Here is a 20,179-nt window from a genome sequence, read left to right as displayed (position 1 = left end):
TTCCTGTAAATCTTCTAGTGTTTTAAGAGGCCAAACTATTCCATTTTATTTTCCCTGCCTATCAAAACTGTACTGTGGTTAACATGCTCTCTAAAACCTTTTGGGGCAGCCTGAACCGATTGCTACACCATCAAAATGAACCAGAGATGAGATACTCCTAGTACTCCTTTGATTTCCAGGATTATTGCCAGAGGCCATGGCAGTTGTCCAATTGAAAGATGATAGGAGTTTAGACATTGATGTGGCAATGGGGGTGGTCAAAAGGAATTCGATTCTGTATATATATTTTGGAAGTAGAGCCAACAGGATTTCCTGATGGATCGAGTGTGAGGTATAAGAGAAAGGGAAGGGTCAAGGATGATTCACAAGTTTTCTCCCTGAGCCTCTAGAATAATGAAGTTGCCATAAACTGAGATGGAGGAGGCTGTGGATGGTACAGGTTTTACAAGTTAGATCAGTCTGGGACATGTACATTTGAGACAGCTATTCAGCATCCAGGTGGAGATGTCAGGTAAACTTTTAAGTACCTGAGTCCAGACTTTGGGAAACAAGTCAGGACTGAAGATTTAAATTTGGGGGTCTTCAGCATATAATTCAAATTTAAAGCTACAGGACTATAACTCACTGAGAGAGTGAGTTGTAGATTTGAGAAGAGTAAGGAGTAAGGACTAAACCCTGGGATACTTAACAGAGGCCAGGAAGAAGAAGAAGGATCAGCCACGTTGACTGGGACGGATTAGTGAGATATGTGATAGCTTGAATGTCGAAGAAATGACGCATATTGAGGCAAGAAGAAATGGCCATGTCAAATTCCTGTCAAGGTCTGCTGATAACTGACCACTGCTTTTAGTAACATGGAAGTCAATGGTGATCTTTTTAAGGGGAGTCTGCTGAAGAGAGGAGGGAGGAGAGGAAACGCTGCCTGTGTTAGCTTGGTTCCTGTTGAACAGCTCACCTGCACCGTCACCTGCAGAGGATTGCCCTTCTGGTTGATGCACCCTGGCTCCGTTGGCACATGGTCCTGCACCACGGATTTAACCCGCTGGATAGAATGCCAACAACTTGCAGAGGACTCACATGGCCAGTTTTCACCAGCCTGGTAACTTGTAGCCATCATGGAGAAGTGCTTTCCTCTGTTTGTGGGGACGATGATTATAATTGGTCCCAAAATAGCCTATTCGGCACCCAGCACAGTGCCTCATACATAGTAAGTACTTAATAGCTTTTTTGTGGCCTGAATGGATTTGTAAGAGAATGAATGTGCTTGGGTATATTTGGAGCAAATTATCTATGTTTGGTCAATTTTCTTTTTCAAATAAAAGATCTACAAACGATTGCTAGCAAAAATAAATAAATAAAGCCGGGGGGTGGAAGGGGGAGCGGAAACCTGTTTGAGACAAACATATTGTGTCCTGAAAGATCTATTCTGTTATGCCAGCAGTCTCATTGGCTGTGATTTGTATATTAAGAAGATTTTAATTGCTCAGGTAAGTGCCTGCACCTGCTAAGACATTGTGTATTAGAGCACTTTATTCTAATCTTTTACAATACAGGGCACACTTCACCCATAAAATTATTCTCCGCACAATTATCACTCCGTTTTGCTGAGGTAGAAAGTGCAACTTAACACTTTGGGTTTCACTCATTATTATTAAAATCATGGAAATTAGGATCACTGGGCAAAGCTTGTGCAGTTAACTGCTGAATTGCCCCTGTCCTTTCTGTTCCTCTTCTGCTTGCACCAGTGAGCAGGACTTGAGTGAGCTTTTACGTCCTCTGCAAGCAGGGTGGGGGCTGGATTGTTTTCAACACAAAAGATTGGTGAACTCCAAGCAGAGCTTTTCTGCTGAAGCTCAAGGAACAGAGGAGCTAGGTGGTTTTCTTCTTTCATCTTAAAATAATATATATATATTTTTTCTGGTTATTAAAGAATTACAAAAGGAGAATTAAAAATAATTACATATAGAAAGTAGTGGAAAGTTTCAAAAACACAGGGAAAACCGGAAAATACTCAGAATCGATTGTTAGTCGTGTGTTTTTGATGTGCTTTCTTCCAGTTTATACGTAAATAAAGAGTGCGTAAAGCACTAACATGCACTCCAACACATGACACAGAAACACACAGCTTCAGATTGGAATATAAGCGAAAGACTGGTTATAGTTTTCTTTTCCTAAGATAAACTACAGCAGAGGTTAGCAAACTATAGCTTGCAGGCCATATTCTGCCCATTAGTATAAATAAAGTTTTATTGGAACACAGCCAGGCCCCTTTGTTTATGTATCGTCTATGGCTGGGTTCATGGTATGACGGTGAGTGGAGTTGAATAGTTGCCGTAGAGACCATATGGCCCGCAAAGCCTAAAATGTGTACTGTTGGTCTTTTACAGAAAAAGCCCTGTTGACCCTGATTTACTTTACCACACATCTTGCTCTGACAAGCAGGTGCCCTGTTGCTCACGTGGTTTGCAAGTTCATTTCAGTGATTGCATTACTAATTTATCTAGCGGTTTGTGCTTCAGTGCTGTGTCTTAGTTGTGGTCTGGTTTGACCCAGCTCATCTACATTACATACCTCCTTTAGAGTGATACCTCATTTCTTCACCCATTTTTACCTCCACTTTCCTGAGGTTTGCGGCTCTCTATGTTCCCAACAGCAGTAATCTATGGAAGGTACCAGAACCTGCCTTGTCTTTTACCTAGAACACCAGTTATCAGACTTCTGTGTGCCGCCATATGCACCCCCAACAGATGCTGGGAGGGGGCCTAGGTTCTGTATTTTAACCAAGCATCCTTGGGGATTCTGATGTTTATGCAACCTCATTTCGTAAGGATTGCCTCTCTTCTTCCCATCTGCTCTACCAAACTTATTACTGGCTCTCCCTTCCCACTCTACTTTGGGCTTTGATCTTGGCTAGGAATCAAAAAGTCCATTGGGAGTTAGAAGGTTAACATGTAGTCTCTGAGGAGAGTGCCTTCATTCTATTGGGACTTCCAGGAGATGAAAACTTAGCCCTCAGAAGTGGTTCTTCGGAAATTCCAAGGGTAGCATGTCAGTGTAGCAGGAGTTTTGATAAGTGAGTCTTTAGGTCTTCATGGTCTTTAAAAGATGACCATGAAATCTGCACTTGGCCCAGCTCTGTTGAACACTGTTTAATAGGCACTATATAAATTTGGGAGCTATCCCAGTTACTAAGCGAACAAAACCAAGCAGTGGGTGGACACATGAGGCAAATCTTCATGGGTCAGGAATAGTTTAATATTCATCTTAGTTTCCGTGGTTCATATTTTCTTTCATTTCATCCATTAGCTTCTATTTATCAACACCAACAGCTTCCAAAACCTCTCTGGACACAGTCCAGGCTCTCTCTCAGTGTGACTTGTAGTTATAACAGTGTTTGTTAGGTTCCTAGTGGGGTAACTTTTCATCAAAAGTCTAGTAAGTAAGTTTCTTGTTTGAGAGTTCTATCTCTGTGCATTGACTGCAAGTATTAAGTGAAATGGTTTCTTCTCTAACTCATGAACATGTCTTTAACAGCTTTTATAGATTTCTAAGGATGACAGGCCCTCAGGTTAACATGTCATTTTTTTCTCCCCTGCCCTGCCTTTAGTCCGCACTGTGCTAGAAAACAGTCATTTGAACAATTACTATTTTGGGGAAGCCTGAGTATACCCAATATGGGGTTAGGTATAATGGAGGAATACAGAAGCACCACAAAGCATAGTTTCTGTCCTAGAATTGCTTATAATATGATTAAAGAGAAATATAATTAGGTGACTTACAATTGGGGCACAATTCAGGTCAGTAGAGTTAGACCCTTGGTGTTCAGTGTTTTAACATTGATTCATTCAGTCAATAACTATTTATTGGTTGCCTCCTCCACATCAGTACTATACTGGTGGTGAACGAGAGAGACAAAAACCTTTGCCCTGAGGAGCTTATTCTAGTGGAGAAGACAGACAATAAACAATAGTATGTGAGTCATAAATATTAAGGAGAGCACCAAGAAAACAGAAAAGGCTCATTGGGATTGGAGAAGGGACAGTAGTTTAGATTCCTTTTTGTAAATTTCCCAGAGTCTCAAAAATTTGGATCTCATGAGTTTTGAGACCCTTGCCTAAATCCTAGCCTCTGAGGCCCCACACCTAGAATCTCAGGGCTGCTGTGTTGCTCTGGAATGCTCCTCAGGTAAGCAGAAATTCTAATCAAGTGATGAAATCCTTATTTCTTTCCAAAACATAGTATTAAAGGAGAAGGTATAATTCAATGACATGAAGATGTTAGGGAGTTTCGCAAAGTCTAATAAGTACATATCCCAGCCTCTGGGAGAAGTGTCTGGAGGCTTTTCTGGCCAGATTTTTGCATGTTATGCCCCTTATCCTTCTGATCTCGGTTCCTAAGGGAAGTCTATCCTGACCACCCATCTTAATCACCGCCCTCCACCGCCACCACCACATTACCTTGTTTCACTTAGCTTTTGTCATAGCACTTACCACTAATTGATATTTATTTATCTACTTGATAATTGCTATCTTCCCTACTACAAAGAAAGCCCCAAGAAAGTTAGGGAGCTTGTTTGTTCTGGCCCTGGCATATAGTATATTCTCAAAACATATTTGTTGAGTGAAAGAAGACTGCCAAGGCTTAGTTAGCTATGTCCAACCATACTCAAAGCAGAGAGAAAAGTCTTCCCAACTACTTTACCCTTAAAAAAGTTGTCTCAGGCTAATTTAAGATTCTAGTCCATTTAAAAAAAAACACAATAAACAACTTATTTTAATTGCAATAATTTGCCAATTTGGAACAATCCAAAATAAAGCACTTCTTATTAGTGAAATTTTCAAATTATCCAGTTGGTTTCCAGATAGATATACTTTTATTTTGTGAGCACATTGTAGAAAAAGCTGCAATTAAGGCAAAATTTGTCATTTTCCTAAAAGGTAATGTGTTTGCATCTTTTCTCACTTAATAAAATGCATAAAATGCATTTACCTTGCCTATGATGTTTCCCTTCAAATAACCTAGTTTTATGTATATCATTTGAAACATTTTTTCCATATTATGAATTAATTCAAGCAAATGGAAGAGTATACAGAATAATATAACGAGCATCCATGTGCTCACCGGCCAGCTTTGTCAACTTTTGCTGCCTGTCTTTTAGATTAAAAAAAAATCCAAATACAGTGAAACCCCCTATGTAATTGTTCCTTTTCCTGTTCCATTTTCCCCTTCCCAGAGATCATAATTACCTTGATTTGATTTTAAACCTCCTCATACTTTTTTTTAAAATTTTGTACATATATATGATTCCATAAACTGGATGGAGATGTGTGTATTATCATATAAATATCCTACTACATGTATCATTCTGCAACTTGCAGGGTTTTTTTTTTTTAAGTTTTATTTATTTAAGAGAGCAAGAGAGAGAGAGAGCAGGTATGGGGAGGTGTAGAGGGAGACAAAGAAGCAGACTCCCTGGCTGAGCAGGGAGCCTAACCCTGGGCTCCATCCCAGCACCCTGAGATCGTGACTTGAACTGAAGGCAGACACGTAACCAACTGAGCTACCTGGGCACCCCTACAACTTGTGTTTTAACTCAACATGACTACTTAGTATTTTTTCATTTTGAAATATACAACTAAGGCTTATCACAGGCGACTACACACACTTTCCAGTTGACTCCAATCCTTAGTATATGGAAGTTGCTTCCTGATACTTGGTATTACTGGATTTTATTTTCATCTTTGCTCTAATATTGATTAAATTTTATTTACTGTTATTTTGCCATGCATCCCCCTACTTACTAGTACAGTGAAAACATCATTTCTTAGGTCTACTGGACTTTTAGATTTGTTCTTCATCCAATGACTCGTTCCTATTATTTTGCCAATTTTTCTCAGGTTATCTAACTTTTTAAAATGGATTCATAAAAGCTCTTTGACTACCAATAATTATTGGTTACTTGAGTTACAAATACCATTATGCATTCTGTGGTTTGTAGTTTCTCTTAGTGCTACACAGAAATATTTCATTTTAATTTAGTATTTAAATTTCAGTCTTTTATAATTTATGTATATCTTAAGAAATTATTCCTTATCCTGAGACCATAAAGGCTTTATCTTATGTGTTCCTCTACAAGTGTTAACAGTTTGATTTACACATTAAAACTTTCAATACATGTGGCTGTTTATTCACATACAATATTAAGCTGGGGTCTAATTGTATTTGTTCCCACACAGATATATAATTTTTCCTACCATCTTTTGAAGAACTCATTCTCTCCCCATTGATTTGTAATGACACCTCTGTCCTATATCAATTTGCTGTAACTGTTTTGTTCTGTTTCTGATCTCTCAGCTTGGTTCTCTGTGTTTTTGTGTGCCTGGGTACCAAAACCACACTGTCAGTTATTATTAATTTGTGGAGTATGGCATGGTATGTTCACAGGTCTGGCATCTGTGTTTGAACCCCATCTCTACCATATTCTGGTGTTTGATATTGTGCATGCTAGTTAGCCTCTCTGTGCCTCAGTTTCTTCTTCGGTAAAATGAAGTAAGTAACAGTTAACTACCCACCAGTTGTTATGGCAATTAAGTTGGCAAATGCTTATAAAATCCTTGGGACAGTGTCTAATACATAAAAGCACTTAAAATTATATAATTGTGTTGCCACTAATCCTTCATTAAAATAAGACTTGATGTTTTGATACTTGTTCTTTTTCCTCAAAAATGATTTAGTGTTTATTATTTGCTCTTGCATATAAATTTTAGGGTCAACTTACCATGTTTCAAAGGTAACCTGTTAGGATTTTTGTTGCAACTATATTGACTTTTTGGATTAATTTGTGAAAAAAATGGCATTTTATGTTATTGAGTCTATCCTTTTATGAACATAGTGTATATTTTCTTTTAGTTAAATCCCTGTTTTCCAGTACAGTTAAGTAATATTCTCCTTAGGGTCTTGCACATCTCTTGTTAGATTTTGTGATATCTTTTGAATCATTTACTGCTATTTCTGCTATATAAAAACTATATTTCTGGTATATAGATTTTCTGTTGTTAAAAATACTTGCTTATCCATGTTTATAGTTATGTGATTTTTTTATTTTGCTGGCTTCAGTTTGCTAATATTTTATCATGTTTATGTCAATTTATAAATACTATGTTCATATTTTACATTATCCTTTATTTTCTTTACTCATATTGCCTTAGTTGTATTGTTACTGTTTTTAAATCAAGATTATATAAAAAATTAAAATAAGGTTAGCTCATAAAATGAATTGCAGAGCAAGGTAACCTTATCTGTTTTCTGGAGACATGTATACACTTGGTGGTATCTACTTCTCAAAGAAAAGGTGTAATGAATCTATAAAATATCTGGGCCAAGTGGGGTATTTTTTCTTATTTATTTATTTATATACAGATATTTTAAATTACTGAGTCAATTTTTCTTAAATGAGTATATTAAAGTTTTTATTTCCTGAGCCAGTTTTGATTAGTTTTACTTCTCTAAGAAATTTATCTAAATTTTCAAATATATTAATGTAAAGCTGTTTATATTGTTCTTTGAGTATTTATATTTTCTATAATTATTAATCTAATCTATGATTATGAACATAATATATTTTTGTTTACTTTTTAAATAGCATTTTATTTTTAAGTAGGCTCCATGTGCAACATGAGTCTTGAACTCATAACCCTGAGATCAAGAGTCGCCCATTCTACCAGTTGAGCCAGCCAGGTGCTCCATGTTTACCTTTTATTTTTTAATTTTTTTTTTTATTTTTACAGATTTTATTTATTTATTCATGAGAGATGCACAGAGAGAGAGAGGCAGAGACACAGGCAGAGGGAGAAGCAGGCTCCATGAAGGGAGCCTGACGTGGGACCCGATCCCCGGTCTCCAGGATCAGGCCCTGGGCCAAAGGCGGCGCTAAACTGCTGAGCCACCCAGGCTGCCCCCATGTTTACCTTAATGTGTAGTTGATTTTATTGATCTTCTCCATAGTTATTTTCCTTTTTCATTACATTCACTTATCATTATTTTGTTTCTACTTTCTTTAAAACTGTTTTGTTGTTCTTCTCGTCTCTTTTTTTGAAGTTGAAGTCTTGGTTTGTTTTTTCCTATCATAAACACATAAGGCTTTAAAATTCCTTTAATGCACCTTTAGCTACATTTCACTACTTTTATTATGTAATATTTTGATTTTTATTATCTCAAATATTTTTTTAGATTCAAGCATGATTTTCTCTTTGAACTATTAATTATCTGAAAACATTTGCTTATGTTATTTTAAATATTTTTTATCTTCTTGATTTTGGTATCTTTCTTAATTAAATGTTGCTATATGCCATTCTTTTATAATCATTTGATTCTTTACGTATGGTGTGTGTTATTGTTTTGTAATTAGTATGCTTGTTATAGTGGCATAACATAGGGCACACTGCACGTGCTCAAATCAGTTACACACGAAGATTCTTTGGTATTTCTTGGGACTTGCTTTGTGCTTTTATAAACAGTAAAATTTGGCATATCTTTAACTATTATACACATTGTCCTATTAATGTCCACTAAATCAAATTTCCCCTTGAGTGTGGGCAGAACTTGTGACTGTCAGGAGATTTTACTCCCTTGATTAGGTTACTAATGAGTGGACTCTGAGTAATGAAAAGGGAGGTGGCTAGTACCTGAGAATGACTTCTAAGAGCTGGGAGCAACCCTGTCCTAACGGATGGCAAGAAAACAGAGACTTCAGTCCTGTAGCCATCAGGATCTGAATTCTGTCAACCAATTAAATAAGCTTGAGAGGCCTCTAAGCTCCGCATGAGAATGCAGCTCAGTTGACACCTTCATTTCAGTTTTGAGAGGCCCTGAGCAAAGAATATAGATTTCTGACCTACAGAAGTGGTGAGAAAATAAATGGTTGCTATTTTAAGTGACTAAATTTATGGCAATCTGTTTGTTACATTGCAAGAAAACAATATCCTATATTTTTGTATCTAATTTATCAATTATTAAGGAAGGTGTATCAAGATATCACAACTGTGATTATGTTTGTTAATTTCTAGTAGTAATTCTGCCCAATTTTTACTTTTTCTAATTTGAGGCCATAATACTTAGTCTATATAAATTCAAAACAGATACTTATTCTTAATAAATTTTTCTTTTATTATTATGTAGTGATTTTTTAAAATTGCAAGCTATGTTTCTTGAAAATTTATTTTGTCTGATGTTAAAACATATGATATATCTTTTGCATTCTATTTTCCTGCATGTCTTTTTTTTTAAATCCCTTTCTTTTCTTTTTTTCTTTTAAAGATTTTATTTATTTATTCATGAAAGACACAGAGAGAGACAGAGAGACAGAGAGACAGAGACACAGACAGAGAAGAAGCAGGTTCCATGCAGGAAGCCTGATGTGGGACTCAATCCCGGGACTCCAGGATCATGCCGTGGGCCCAAGGCAGGCACTAAACCACTGAGCCACCCAGGGATCCCCTAAATCCCTTTATTTTCATTCTTTTCTTGTTTTATGATTTTAGAATTGTCTTTAATAAACAGCATATAGCTGGATTTTTTAGATCTATTTTAAGACTGTTTAAATGTAAATGGTGAATCTTATCTGTTACTTTTGCTGTGATTATTGATTTAATTTACTTTTTTTCCTATCATCTTATTTATCATACTTTCTTATTTCTTAAAAAACTTTCCTGACTCATATGGGTTTGACTTCAAGTAGCCCCCTCTTTTCCATTTTTCATCTTTATTGGTTAGAGTTATACATTAAATTTTCATCTATCAGCAACTACTTTTTAAACTTTAACAAAGGTGTCCTTTATTTAACTAAGTTTAAAGTTAATCAGTATTTTTATTCTCTTAAACAATACAAAGATCTAAGCCTTTTGAAGATTTGATCATGCCCTTTTATCCTTTATATCATGTCTTAACTTTAGTTCCACCTTGTTTTTCTAACATTCCAGTTAATCATTTTTTTTTAAATTTTTTAATTTATTTATGATAGTCACAGAGAGAGAGAGAGGCAGAGACACAGGCAGAGAGAGAAGCAGGCTCCATGCACCGGGAGACTGACCTGGGATTCGATCCCGGGTCTCCAGGATTGCTCCCTGGGCCAAAGGCAGGCGCCAAACCGCTGCGCCACCCAGGGATCCCCCAGTTAATCATTTTTATAAATACTGATTTATATGGTAAGTGCTTATTAATTACTCTTATTTTTTTAATTTTTCTGTATCTTATATCTTAAATCTGTGTTCAACTCCTTCTTCCTGATACATATTCTTTAGTAATTCTATCTTTCTGCTCTCAGTATCTTCCTGAAATGGATTTATTTTGGCCCTATTCTAGAATGATACTTTAATTGGGTATAGAATTATAGCTTGATAACTTTTCTCTTTGAGTACTTTGAAATTACTATTCCATTCTTTCAAGCTTTTTAGACCTGGAGAAATCTTTAACACTTTACCCAGTAAGAGATGGTCTGTGTCTCTTCCCCTTGAATCTTTGTAGTTACTGTTACTGTTTGATCAATAGAATATGGTGGAAGTGATACCATGCCAATATGTGGGCCCTGGCCTTAAAAGATTGGCAGTACCCATGTCTTTCCTCTTAGAATTCTCATTCTCGGGAAATCACACTTCCATTTTAAAAGTTTGTTTACCCTGGTACTATCATAGTATGAGGAAGCCCTTGTGAAACACTTACAAAGGCTACAGAGAACCAGTCATCTCAAACCAGGGGACAAACATGAAAGTGAAAAAGACATCTTGAACATTTATAATTCTTTGTCAGTGTGATATAGAGTAGACCCATGGCCACAGACATATGGCCCTATTCTCATTTTCGCAGTTTTCTCCAGCTGCTCCAGATATCTTGGCTGAGGCCTATGTCACTGTAGAACAGGGTTGAGCTCTCCATACTGTGCTCTCTTCACCTTTCTTTTTTTTTATTTTATTTTATTTTATTTTATTTATTTATTTATTTATTTATTTATTTATTTATTTATTTATTATGATAGTCACAGAGAGAGAGAGAGAGAGGCAGAGACACAGGCAGAGGGAGAAGCAGGCTCCATGCACCGGGAGCCTGATGTGGGATTCGATCCCGGGTCTCCAGGATCACGCCCTGGGCCAAAGGCAGGCGCCAAACCGCTGCGCCACCCAGGGATCCCTCTCTTCACCTTTCTGACCCATAAAATCATGGGCATAACAGAATGGTTGTTGTTTACATAACTAAGTTTGAGGTAGACTGTTATAACTTAATAGATATGTGGAATAATAACATTTTCCCTTTTGTAATACTTAAATCATACTGGGAAATCATGTATTTATTAGTATGAATAAGAGTAGATTTTATGAAAGGAAAAACAAAATATAATTTGTTTTATGCTTTATTCTCAGTGTCTAGCCTATATAGGTGCTCAAGAAATACGTGGTGAATGAATGAATATGTTGAAACATTTGTACTGTTCAATTTTTATAATAACAATGCTTTATTATAACTGTTTAAAAATTATTTTTACAGTTGTTTATCTGGGCTTTCATGATTCACTAAGATAATCAATTAAAATAATAGGTGAAAGAGCTCTAAAATTTTAATTTAATCTGCAAATGCATGATATGGTTCTTTTTATGTTTTTAAGACTTCTGTACTGATGATTTTTCTGGCCATAGAGGCTGGAAATAGTCAATGAACAAAAAAAGTTGGATTGAGTAGATAGAGTGCACATTGAAAAGTTTAGCGTTTAAATTTAAAGATTACTTAATCACTTCTATTTTAAAATCTGGGAAACATCAGAATGTTTTCCCCAAATGGGCCCCGGCTCCATTGTGTATGAGTGACGATGTGGCTACTTCATGGTTTCCTGACATCTGTTGCTCCATGTCTTCACGGACAGCTGCTGAAAGTCTGATCTGTTTATTCTCTTTGTCAGTTGGTTATTTTTGCTTTTACCCTCCAAAGATAAATAATTCCTTTGTAATGAGAGCCTCTGGAAAGAGAGTTTGGGGAAAACAACTATTTGTTTGTTTTCTCACACCCCACTATATCCTAGAAATTAAAACCAGGCTGCATAGATACATGAAATATAATAAAAAGATAATTTTAAATGGTAGAGAAAGAAGGAAAAGAAGGAAGCAAAAGAAGGAAGATAAAGAACAATAAAATGGTTCTGGTATAAGATTCAGAAAACTCAAACTGTAATGACTTTCTTTCTGGCTTCTGGTGGGCCACTGTTTGTCCATAAGCATCACGGGAAAGGAGAAACTGGTCAGTTACGTGGTTCAAAGTGTCCACAATATGAATGTAAACCAATTGTTTAGAAGTACGGCTGTTCTTAGTTCTTATACCATACGGTAATTTCTCCCAGGTTCCTCATAAAGAGGACCAGGAAGAACAAAACCATTTCAGCTGAACTGCTGTAGATTAAGACAGCATTTAGGTGAAGAATTCAGAAGAGATATAGGTTGCTTTCATGTTTGTCTTCCTAGTTGTCAGCAGTGCCGGCAAATAGTACATACTCATTAAATCCTCCTTACCTGTATGTAAAAAAGAAAAGGAAAACAATATGTGACTTCTTGATCATCTTTAATAAAGTTCTCTGGAAGAGAAACATTCTTCCAAGGACCTGGTGCGCTCTCCGGCACCACTTCCATCACCTGTCTTGAGGGGAGCGGTGGGCAGCACAGAGCGCTGGGCAAATATTAATCACTCAGAACTGAGAGGCTGCTGAGGGTTTAGATGCCTCAGAGGAGATGTCTGTGTCACTTCTGTGGTCATCATTGCTGTCCTGAGATCTTCCAGGAGGCAAACAGTAATAGCCATTGCTGTGCAAAGTTATCCTCTCCCTGCCACGCATAGTTAGCTGATCAGTCCTCTTTACCTTATGCCCTTGGGTCCTCCGATTCCCTCATCCTGAGTTCTTTTTAATTAATAACATCTGACCAAGTTTCTCCCACTTCTTTATTTTCTGGGATAAATCTTAAAATATCTGTCGATATTCAGCCAATATTAAGCCTTATTTTTCTAGCCATAGTTTTCTTCTCTTTACCAACCTTTATGTCCACCAAACAATAATCATACTGTGGCCTGCAAGACACAGTGTCATTGTGTGGGTTAAAGCCAGAGTGTACAAGTAGGGGGGTGCATAACAATGAGGCTATAGTATTCTTTGCTGTGTTGCAACTGTCCACCTAGGTTATGTGAGAAGGCCCAGAGGTAAAGCCAAGTCACAAAAAATAGGTTACTTTATTTCCACACTGCTCCACCCTCGGAAGCATGGAAGCATATTGCTTCAATTAGAACAATGCTACACATTTTGTGTTGGTAAAGAATGAAGCAGTCTTTCCCTTTATTTTCTTTGGTCACCATTTCTAAAGCAGTCTCTGTGTGAAAAAGCAGGAAACAAAGCACCATCCTCTGGACTTCACTTTTACCCTTGCCAGTGAAACACCAAAATATTGCAGTGGGCAAGGCTCCCATGATGGCATTTTCCACCTTTTCCAGTCCAGCCATTTGGCCACTGAAACGGGGACTCTTGTTGATTTTCTTCTTGTTTTTTTTTTTTTTTTTTTTAAACCTCAGAGTTTGCTTTTGTTAAGAGCTGGTTAACATTTCTCTGCCAAAACAGAACACCTGTACAATAAAGGAGAGAGAAAGAGAACGAGGGAGTGCAGACATTTGCCATTGCTTCACTGACTGGGCCGTGTAGCAGAGACACCAATAAAGCCCAACAAATCCACTGGGTTTTTTTTTTTAATTTATTTATGACAGTCATATAGAGGGAGAGAGAGAGGCAGAGACACAGGCAGAGGGAGAAGCAGGCTCCATGCACCCGGAGCCCGACGTGGGATACGATCCCAGGTCTCCAGGATCGCGCCCTGGGCCAAAGGCAGGCGCCAAACCGCTGCACCACCCAGGGATCCCTCCACTGGGGTTTATCAGAAGGGAAGCCTTGCTTGGTAATCCTCCAGTGAGAAGTGTGTTTTGCGGGGCACCATACCAGCCTGTGTTCTTCAGGGGAATTCACAGTCTCCATGGCATCATGGTGACAGACCCGCAACACACATGCAGCCCTTGCCCAGCGGAATCTGCTGGCATCTGAAACACTTACATCTGGCAAGCCCTGAAAGTGGAATTTGATGTCCTTTCACATATACACATAATGTATATAAAATCCCAATGAGTTTCTACCAGGCTGTAGGGCAGGAAATGGCTTGGAAGAGGCAGGCTGCGACATGCATTCCATTTTGCTTTATGAGCATGCTGCCTCCACCTTGGCTGTCTCATGCACACAGAGAGAGGGTCAAGGAGCTAGGGCAGCTGGCTCTTCTGTAGACTAACCACACAAGTCTGGCCAGGTAGCCCCCATGTACCTTCTCCATCGAATGGATGTGCAGTGAATTATACTGGTTTATGGAACTCCAGAACTTGGAGAGAATCAAAAGAGTGAATGATGTAACAGGGAGCTGCTCATAGTCTTGCCTGGACTACATTGAATGAAAAAAAATGTATCTCCAGGAGCAATGGCTAAGAAAAGGCAGGCTTAAGATAATCGGGTCTGCATGGGCCTTCCACAAGCAGTGTAGTGTAAAGGAAGCAGGTGCTTGGATATCAGATCAAAGTAGGAGTTTACGCCATTGGCTCTGTCATATTCTACTGTATCACCTTGGACGTGTTGCTGAACCTTTTAAACCTGTGGGTTCTCATCTGTAAAATACCGATACTTGAGATTGTGGTTGTGAGAATCAAAAAAGATAATGTATATATTTAAGTGCCTGAGTTAGTCCTTGGCACTGTCACCATCCTTCTTATTACATTATCTTCATCATTATAATTACTCATTTTGTTCTGTAGGCACATGGTCTTAGAACATTATTATTATAATTAAATATCACCGAGAACACCCTGCATGTTACTGATTGACATAGTTGCAAGGCAAGAGTAATAATGCACTTCCACTTCCAAACTAAAACTTTTTTTTCCCCAAATAGGCAAGAGAAATCGTGTTTTGCTTTATTTAATACTCAATTATAATTGAGCTATTCAAAATACCTTGATTTGTAGATGTTTTCTTTAGGGGCATTTTTATGAAATCCAGCCTCTCAAACTAGCAGTGTGGCATTTAGTAAGCCATGTCTCTTTGTTGGGCCTCATTTTCTTCATTTATGAGATAACACATGAGGTCCTCTCAGTTCCCATCCCTATGTGACTCAAGCGTGTCTCATTTGAGTGTCATAAAATCCCAGTGAGTTTCTTAAGTTAGGGATTGCTTCCGTCATTTTACCCATTGGCTAAAATATTTGAAGAAGTTACAGGGTTTGCCCAAGGTTGCTTCAAGTATGTAGAGAGGTTAGGATTTGAACCAAGAACTTCTGGGCTTCTGGAGAGTGTTCTGCTCCCTGTGTCTTCAATCACATGAAAATGATGATAATGTCTCAAATAATTAGGACACATTAAAGCTTATTAACTGTACTGTTATACTGGCGTTTTCAAAGGCACTTCAGAATTTTATAGTTCTTCACGATTATCATTAGAATAGCACTTGTTACTATTAAAAACCAGTGATCACTATTCAGTCATGTAGAGGTTGCTTTCAAAAGTTTAAAGAGTTTGGGCAGAATCTGTACTGACCCCTCAATATTCTCAGCATATTGTCACTTGCCACTCAATAAATAATTATTTGTCATGCTAAATGAGACTTCTTCCCTGAGATGTTATTATCTCTTTCTCATAAATATAAAGTGTTTAAAAGGCTGGCAATTTGACTTTTATTGTCAGTTTTATTCAACGATGATGATGGTAGTGATAATAATATTAATAGATAACATTTGGTAATCTCTTACTATGTGTCAGGCTCTTTGCCTGGTATTTTATGTAGATTTCCCATTTAATTCTTTCAGTTAACCCTATAGAGTTGTCATGTCTCTTATTCTCATTCTATAGTTAAGGAAGCTGGGACATAGAGAAGTTAAGTGATGAGGTCATAGGCCTAGCAAGCAGTAGCACCAGGGATTGAACTCAGATAATTTATTATGAATTGTCAGAGATGGTTGACTTATATCTTTAAAATACTGTTGAGCAGAAGGCTCATCATTCATTCATTCTTTCATTCATTCATTATTTGTCCAACACCTACTATGCACCACGCACAGTGTTGGTATTGGAGAGACAATGATGAGTAAGGCAGATGGTATTGTGTGTAGATATAAAATAAGAATAGTCTCATGTGAGAAGGATGACAGGCAGAGCTATTTAATTGTTTCTACAGCCAGTCTGTCTCCATCTCAGGAAAACGGAAGTTCTTTTTTTTTTTTAATTTTTTATGATAGTCACACAGAGAGAGAGAGAGAGAGGCAGAGACACAGGCAGAGGGAGAAGGAGGCTCCATGCACTGGGAGCCTGACGTGGGACTCGATCCCGGGTCTCCAAGATCACGCCCTGGGCCAAAGGCAGGCGCTAAACCACGGCACCACCCAGGGATCCCCAGGAAAATGGAAGTTCTACGAAGTAACCAAGATTTAACCTTCTCCGATGTAATAATTCATTCTGTTAGAATCTTTGGATCTCTTTAGGATATTAAGGTTAAAAGTCTTGCTACTATGGACTAAACTGGTTAATGTAGCTCCAAGTCAATTATTGGGATTAATACAGGGCATTTAACAGTGTCATGTTGACTCTAAAACTTTGATCCTAAGGACACTAAGATACTACCATTTTAAGTAAACATATTCAGACCAGAATTTTGTCAGCATTGATTAAATTTTGTTGAGAAAGTTGTAGGGAACCCATTCCATTCCAGCAGATTGTAAGCCCCAGCTAAACCATTTTCCATTCTTTCCATTCTAATGTTCATGTTATTGAAATGATTTTCCTCAAAATCAATTATTTTTTCCAGTTAAATTTTACAATGAGGATTTGATTTATTGATTAGATTTGTGTATCCATAACAATCTTACCAGACTTTAGTGGATCTTCTTTTCTGAGCATTATTTCTGTTAAGTTCATTTTTCTAAAGTCTGACTTTTCATATTTCATGAAGTATTGATTTTTCTATCAAAATTTGTTTTGTTTTTTTTTAAAGATTTATGTGTGCATTTCTGACTGCTATGCTTTATTTTATGCTGATTATTTTTTCTCATGATGTTCATTATAAGTGATGACATTTTGTATTTATTTCCTAGCTCACCCACAAAAAAGATATGAGCATATATTTTGAAATGTTGAGATGGGAAGGACAGAGGAATAACTCAGGCCATGAAGATACTGGGGGTGGTAACAAAAAAAAAAAAACCAAAGTGAAAGGTAGTGGGGAGGAGAAGGGCAAATGGAAAGGATATTAGAAGAGGAGGAAAATAGGAGGTGTGGAAGAGGAAATCAAAACAATCTCATTTTCAAAATGGAGGAGTCAAAACAATTGGCTCTAAGTAGTGAGGTTAAAATAACCTGTACCACATAGTGCTAACGGAACATCCATGTGTTACCTCTGAAAATACATTGAGTGGGACTCTCATTTCAAACAATGGTGACCCTTTTTAGATTCTTCCTTTGCAGGTCTGCAAGACTTTGTGGTAGCTTGACAGAGTTGCCTATTTTCTTACTTTATTATTTTCATAGTAACCAGAAATGTTCTAATTATCTATTTCCTAGCCCACTTACATTGCTAATATTATCTGCACGCTTGTGGATGGGAAATTGGCCAGTGGGAATGTGTTTGGATGAGCCTAGTAAATCATTTTGAAAAAAAATGTGCAGTGGTATCTGGAATAGAAATACTTCTCCAGAGAGGACCTCTTCTGTCAAGGCTGGGGACCTACTCTCTCCATAGAGCTCTACATGAATTCTCAGTAAAACTCACCTGAAGGGAACCTGAGTGACAGAGTGGCATGAGTGAAACCACCTCAAGGCTCCAGAATTACCTGAGGCTGTTAAGGTCACATAGCAGAGCTGGTGACTAGAAACTGAAGCCTGGTCTTGCTTGGGAAGGCTGAGTGAAGCACTGTTCCTCTCCAACCCGTGCCACCAAGATACTCTCCATATAGTCTATTTTTGCTTCATTAATTTATTCCTCTTTATTATTAAATATTTATTTTTGTGCTCACTGGTTTAATATTTTCCCCTGACTAGAGACCATAATTTCTATGAAGGAAGGAGCCAGCTCTGTTTTGTCCCCCATTCTATACCTGTATTTATTACAGTCCCTAGCACATAGCAGGAGCTCAATTCACATTTGATTTTTTAAAAGAAATAAGTGAATTAACCTAAAACAAAGGATAGAGCAGAGCTTTTGTATTTGGTATGGACCAGAGTTATTTTAGAGATTATTCCCCCTTTGTTCTTTAAATGGATATGGAGAGAAAAGAGGAAGAATGGAGGGATTAGGGTCCTTTTATTCACACCCCTGCTTCCTGTACCTTGATACAGGTTATCCCACTCTGTGCTTCCCTGGCAATGTCCCATGGCTGGATCCAGAATTGACTCTTCTTGCTTTACAACCGAGCTGGCTTGAGGAGGTCTGAGGCCGAAACTTCTTCATGGAAGTTGGTAGAAGTGAAAAATTCTATGATCCAGACTTGTTTCATGAGAATAAGCTGAGAGAAGAAAAAGACCTCCAGAAAACTGAGCCTAACAGCTTTTGACACAAGGAAAGGCAGGCAACATGAAATCAAGAATGGATCATCATCATTTGAATCCTGAAATTTCTCAGATGTTCAGAGGGTATTGTTTCCCAAAGCCCAGAGGATGAAATTGCTTCAAAATGATGGCTCTAATTATAATAAAACCGTGAATTGATCCATTTAGTTTAGGGAGCAAATAAGTGAAAGGAGTGTCCTTACTTCTTTCTCTGATCTGATGTCCTACCTCTCTTCATTCTCTATACTCCAGCAACACAACTGTCTTTCTATTCTTTGGACAGATCAGCCTTGCTCTTGCCTCTGGGCCTTTGTGTGTTCTGTTCATCTGCCTAGAATACTCTTCCTCATGCTCTTCACTAGTTCCTGCCCATTATTTAGTTTCTGCTCTAGTGAAACTTTCTCCTATCTTACCACCCTCTCTAAAGTACTCTCTGACATGAGTCTTATTTTTATCATTTCCCCAGAAGTTAATGTCTGTCTATGATTATCTTATTTCTTCATTAAGTCTTTCATTTATTCACTTTCTTTCTTCCAGCAGTGTAAAGTTTGTGAGAGTTTACATGTGTATTTTGATCACTTGGTATTATCTGCCTCTAAATCATTATCTGGCATACAGTAGGCATTTAATTCATTTTTATGAAATGAATGAAGGAACAATTGGATGAATGGATGAGAAAAAAGGAATCAAGGAAAGCGTGTAGTAGATTCTGTGGTCTTGGAGGGCTACAGTAGGGAGTTTGGATTTTATTCCAGTGTAGTGTATCTATCTAGATTCTATGTTGCCAATAGCATGGTCCATTTATGCTGGTTTAGACAGAAAAGGAATGTATTAAAAAGATGGTAGGCTACCCCTAGGGTGTATGGGTCCTAGGCAAATATTTTGTTTCAAGTGATGCATGACAGTTAACAATGAGTAGTAAACTTAATCCATGAACACTTAATTAGATGACAATGCAGGACAAGTGGGATATGTTGGATGTATGAAGATTATTTTTTTCTGTGATTTTTAACTGTATATAAGGATCTGGGGCTATTGAGATAGGTAACTGTCCTATCTAATCTAGAACAACTGGATGGCTTACTTAGGTGTATTCAGACATTTCCATATCTTGTCCAAATAAGGTAACATATGCGTGATTGTGATATCGCTCATTTATTTTCTGTGTGTGTTTCATATTTTATTTAATCCTAATTTTTTGGTGGTCTGGATGAAAGCTGTCTTCTAAAACATGGGTGTCCCTGAAATTCTGGGCTTGAGACAGAGGGCTCATTGGCCCAGGTCTAAAGGCGGCACTGCTTATAGAACTTTGGGAAGGCTAGGGAGCCAGGCTCTGAAGCCATGCCATGAGGATACACACCCTAACAGAGGAGCAGTTTTTACTGCTCCAGTAAAAACTTTGTTTCCCCTTGGCACCAACAATGCTTGGTTTAAATGCCAGAAGTCCTGCCGCATTCCCTGTCACAGAGCCAGGCACTCCCACTGCTTGCTTGTCAGGGGATCGATCTCTGCATGGAGCTCTTTTTCATAAAACTCA

General features: G+C 37.7%; 1 long non-coding RNA gene across 1 annotated transcript; it reads left to right on the top strand.

Moving 5' to 3' along the window:
* The first annotated feature begins 384 nt into the window (after nt 1-384).
* Nucleotides 385-18,809, top strand: LOC125755961 (uncharacterized). Its single transcript, XR_007413636.1, has 2 exons — nt 385-1,207; nt 18,433-18,809. It is a non-coding gene; the product is annotated as an uncharacterized LOC125755961 (long non-coding RNA).
* Nucleotides 18,810-20,179: the final 1,370 nt, after the last annotated feature.

Source organism: Canis lupus, chromosome 10 (assembly GCF_003254725.2).
Source record: "Canis lupus dingo isolate Sandy chromosome 10, ASM325472v2, whole genome shotgun sequence".
In the NCBI taxonomy this organism is placed as follows: Eukaryota; Metazoa; Chordata; class Mammalia; order Carnivora; family Canidae; genus Canis; species Canis lupus.
This window is presented reverse-complemented; position numbering and strand designations above follow the sequence as displayed.